The following is a 5,129-nucleotide window of genomic DNA, read 5'->3' as shown; positions in this document are numbered from 1 at the left end:
AAGAAGGCTTTTAATAATGAAGGACAAGATCATTCGCCCTCACATTTAAAGTTCTTCTTATTATTCTTTGCAAAAGATGAGGCCCAAAGCCCAAGCCCAAGCCCAAGAAGGCCAAAGCCCAAGTTCATCTCATGAAGGGCAAGGCCAAGTATTAAATAATAAAGAATATTGTTGAAGGTGCTTAGAGGGAAACATTAGAAACCTCTATTGTTAAAGCATCTTTTAGTCTTTAGTTAGGAGTTTTAGGGGGGGTGTGTTAGTAGATAGGTGTAGGAGTAAATAAGGAGGTGCCAAAGTAAGAGAAGGGATCACACCTTCCTCATGCATTGTTTTAGGCGCCAATTCTAGAAGCTTTTAGGACGGAGTTTTTTTGAATTTGTGTAGCTTACATTTCAGCACCTTAGGCTATAAATTAAGGTGCAACCCTTGTATTTTTCAGAATTGAAATTAGAGAAAAGAAACTATACTCAATTTTTGAGTGAGCATTGGAGAGCTTTTGAGCCTTCTTCTCTAGTCTTATCTTGAAGGATCCATGGTGTCCTCAAGTGGCAGCAGCACACTCATCTAGGAGCAACCATCCTTCTAGTGGCGTGATCACTCACCTTCTCTTCCATCTCCATAAGCTTTTCTCTTCTCCTTCCTTCCTACTCTTTCAATTGTTCATGTTTAGCTTGTGTTCTTGAGTTTTGGTTTGGTTATCTTTCATTTTCCAGCAGCTGTTCTTATTCTTTTCTGTTTTGGTTCGGTGCATTTTAATTTCCAGCACTTCTATTTCAGTTTGCTTATCTTTTGTTCCATTTTGTTCGGTTCAATTTGACTATAATTGGAACTTCCATATGAGTTTGGAATTGGTGCTAGTTTTTGGAGAGTTCTTGACTTAGAACAATGATCCAATTCTAAGAAAAAGTGCCTAACTATTGTCCAACTCAAGTTGATTCCTAAGAAGGTCAAGAACCTTTCTCTATGTGGCTATTGGAATCACATCATGTGGTATCATGAATCTTAGGTTTATTCTTGTTTAATTGTTGAGTTGTGTGCACTTTATTTCAAGAGCTCTTTTAATTTCTTGCAATTTAAGTTTCTGTTTTAGGCATTAATTGAGTTTTTTTGCTGTTTTTTCTTTTGTTACACCAAGTGTTTGTGAAAAGGTTTATGGCATTCATTATTCGTATGAGTATGGTTGCTCTTTTGGAAAGGCATTCTCCTTCCTAGAGCTGACCGTAAGCTTCCTTTCACTTGTTGTTACATCTTGTGATATGTCTTTTAATTTTGTAATCATGTCAAGTTTTGTCTTAGTCATGTTATTCCATAATTGTCATTACTTCTTGTAGTACTTTTATTGCTTTGACTGTTTCTTGCTTTGGTTTACTTTCTGTTTTGAGTTTATTGCTTGATCCTTTGTGCATTTTCATTTTTAGATTTGAGTTCATGCTTGTATTCTAGTTCTATACAAGTTCCTTTACACAATTTCCATTATGTCTTTGCTAGTTCATCATACTGTTTTTCATTCCTAAATAGATTCCTCTGTTTTCTTACAGACGTGCTACTGTTTTCAATTTACTGCAATTAACTGGCTCACTGGAAAATTGTGAAAATTTGGATTTACATTCTTCAAAGTGTTAGAAAAGCATATAAAAAAGAAGTACAAAAAAATTCCAAGTACACAAAAAATGATAAATAAAATACGAAAAGCGTACATTACTGCCGTAAAAAAGACGGTAATTGGGCAGCAATTTTGAAAAATTTATTTCTCTCAATTGGCTTACTGTGTTTAGTTCGTTCCAGTGCCATTATTGAGTTGAGACATTGAAGTTTGTGTGGTTAATTTTTCACATTCCAGTTCGCTTTCAATCGTTCCAGTTAAATCTGTAAACATAGCACAGTTTGCATACAACATTGTTTTCTTGTAGTTCTGTTTTTGTTTTTTAAATCTACTCTAGTACATTTCTCTAGGACTCTTTTGGTGTGCCTTCTTTCCTCATTGAGTTCTTTATTTTCTTAATTGTCTTTCATTCTTTAATCTTTGAGTTTGTCTTACATATAGTATTCCTTTTGCCATTACCTTTCTTTGCTTATACCTTTTCTTGTTTGTCTTTATTGTTTCATTGGTTTTGTGGTGGTTGCCTTTGAGATTGGTGTGCTTGCTTTGACATCTTTCATTTGAGGATTCCAAGACCTCAAGATCAGATTGGTGCAAGGACATTATTTCTTTGAGAGTGATCTCTTTTTCTGCCTCAATTCACTTCGGCATTTTGCTTAAAACACTCACTGTTTTTGCTAATTTTGTTTCTTAACTTGTTTGCTGTTTTTGTGTGTTTGCTGTTTTTAATTACAAATGGCTGGATTTTCAAGTGATGCATCATACAAGCAGAATTCTCCTTCCAAAGCTTCAATCCTTAGTGAATTACTTGAAGCACAAAGAACTATTAGACGCTTGGAAGAGAAAATGCAAAAGATGGAGGTCCAACAAGCTAGACCATCTCCTTCTATCCATGATGGGCATCATTCACATAGACCTTCAACAAGAGGTTCTTCCAATGACATAGGCCGTGAAGAGGACCATAGGAGAAGGAGAACTCCACCCCAATTCCTTGGACATAGACATCACAACCAAGGGGAGAGACCTCACTATGGCAATGGCTACTACCAAGATGCAAAGGCTAGGCTACCTTCGGTCAAGCTTCCTTGTTTCAATGGCTCAAGTGATCCTAATGTATATTTAGATTGGGAGGCTAAGTGTGAACAAATATTTGAGATCCATGAGATCCAAGATGAGCATTAGCTTAAGCTAGCCACCCTAGAGTTTAGTGATTATGCCATGAAATGGTGGCATGGAATTGTAAAGGACATTATCTATCACAAGGGTCCTCCCGTGGACTCTTGGAACTCTTTAAAGGATCAAATGCGCGCTAGATTTGTGCCCCCACATTTTAGGAAAGACCTCATGTTGAGACTCCAACGGTTTCAACAAGGCACGCTAAATGTGGATGAATATTATAAAGAGCTAGAAACGCTTGTGCTTAAAATTGAATTAGAGGAAAGTGAGGAAGCTATGATTGCTAGGTTTGTGAGTGGTCTTAGGAAGGATATTCAAGACTTTGTTGAGTTACAAGAGTATTCATCATTGGGCTCTTTAGTTCATCTTGCAATGAAGGTGGAAGCCCAACTTGCTAAGAAAAACTCTTTCAAAAATGCTTCCTGTACCGCCCTGGTGGTCGGGTGCGATGACGTGGCACCCTGCTACAGTGTAGGCGTGTTGACAAGGCGCCAGGTTGGCAGTTAGGAAGGAAGTCGGGAGGCACGCGTAGTCGCCGATTGTTAAGTTGGCGTGTTCCGATTTCCAGTTTACCAGAATAGGCGATCGCCAGGTTGAAGATGAAGTCGCCAGATGTAGACTCAGGCGACCAGGCAGTCGGAGATCGCCAGAATAAGCACATCGCCGAAAGACGAAGGAGAAGCAGATTATGAAGGCGGCCGGCGAGACCACAGGGAAGGTGTATGAAGGCCCTAACTCGCCAGTTTCAGTAGAGATCGCACTCCTAAGTTAGCTATGCGCTGGGCAGTACCATGCATAGGTAACTTAGCCAAAATGAGAATAGAAGCAGCGCCAAGTCAGGGAGCCTCCAGATGATGGCACGTGTACGGTTGGATACGAGCCACGTGTTCAAGTCTGTAACTGCCAGGAGAGAGAAAATCACCAGGTATATAAGAGTTCTTAACAGATTTCCTAAGGTACGCGCGTTCAGTTCATACACTTTACGCTTGCGAGTGACAAAGCTGTTTGTGAGAGAGAGTTTGCACGGTTCCAGTTCTTAGTATTTGGTGATACCGTCACTGACTTGAGCGTCGGAGTGCGATCGGCCGCAGCGGCGCCGTGTAGTTTCTTTGCAGGTTCTTGAGATAGATCCAGAGGAGGAACGGAAGTGAGAAGCGGCGCGCACGTCGATCCTTTGACGAGGCATTCTCCAGCGCTCCAGTCAACAGGCAGGATCATCAGGCGCCCACCGTGGGGCCGTGTAAAACGTGCTCCCATCCACAGCGTGAGTTCGTGGAAGTTTTCGAGGTTTTCTGCGCGGTTGTGTGCTGGTGCAACCGTCGTTGGCAATTTCTTTGAGTTTCGTTCGGTGAGTTTGTGTTTTGTGCCGTTTGTTTGTCTTTCAATCGGTGGAGTGAGGTCTTTTGTTGCTTGCGCGCAATCTGTCTGGTGGAGGTTCGAGTTCTTTGGTGGTTTTCTGCGAAGTGTTATTTGCTGAATTTCTGTGGTTCGCTGAAGTTAATGAGAAAGATGAGAAGCAATCGTTCCAGTCCCGTGGCTCCCGTCGGAGCTGAAGGCGACGCCGCCATGACCATGGCGCAGATGGCAGAAATGATGCGCTCGTTGCAGGCGACTGTAGAAGCCTCGCGCGTCGAGCAGGCAAGGATACATGAAGACCTGGTCGCCTCTCGCGCCAGGAACGAGGAGCTCAGCAAGGGAGCAGCAGGGTCGTTCTTCAGCTGAAGAGGTGGCACCGTCGACGCCATCTCGTGTTTTCCCAATGCCTTTCATTCAGGCGATTACCGACACGCCAATTCCCACGAGCGTGGTTCCGGTTAAAGCTGTTTTTACTGGCGTGGAGGATCCAGAGGCTCATCTGACCACGTTCCACACGCAGATGATGCTGTCGGGAGGGTCGGACGCCGTCTACTGTAAGATGTTCGTGAGCACGCTCCAGGGAACGGCGATGGAGTGGTTTGTGAGCCTGCCCAATGGCCACATAACTAATTTTCAACAATTCTCGAAAATCTTTGTCGAGCAGTATATTGTGAACAAGGCACCGCCCAGGGTGTCCTATGATCTGTTTGATATAAGGCAGTACCATGGGGAGTCCCTCAGAGACTACCTCAATCGCTTCGGAGCGCAGATGGTCAGATCGCCGGCCAAGGATGAAGAAATGCTGGTCTATGCCTTCAAGAAGGGCGTGCAGCCAGGGCCATTCTGCGAGGCCTTGATCAGGGCTCACCCAGCGACGTTTGCTGAAGTCAGGCGACTTGCGGTGGCCCATATCGCCGACGAGAGTGAAGTCGCCGAGAAGAGAGGCAGCGTGGCTCCCGCCAGGCCACGCGCCCAGACCAGGATCCAGCCACAGAGG

This window comes from Phaseolus vulgaris, chromosome 8, assembly GCF_000499845.2.
Source record: "Phaseolus vulgaris cultivar G19833 chromosome 8, P. vulgaris v2.0, whole genome shotgun sequence".
Taxonomy (NCBI): domain Eukaryota; kingdom Viridiplantae; phylum Streptophyta; class Magnoliopsida; order Fabales; family Fabaceae; genus Phaseolus; species Phaseolus vulgaris.
The sequence above is the reverse complement of the archived record's forward strand: the minus strand, read 5'-3'. Positions refer to the sequence as shown.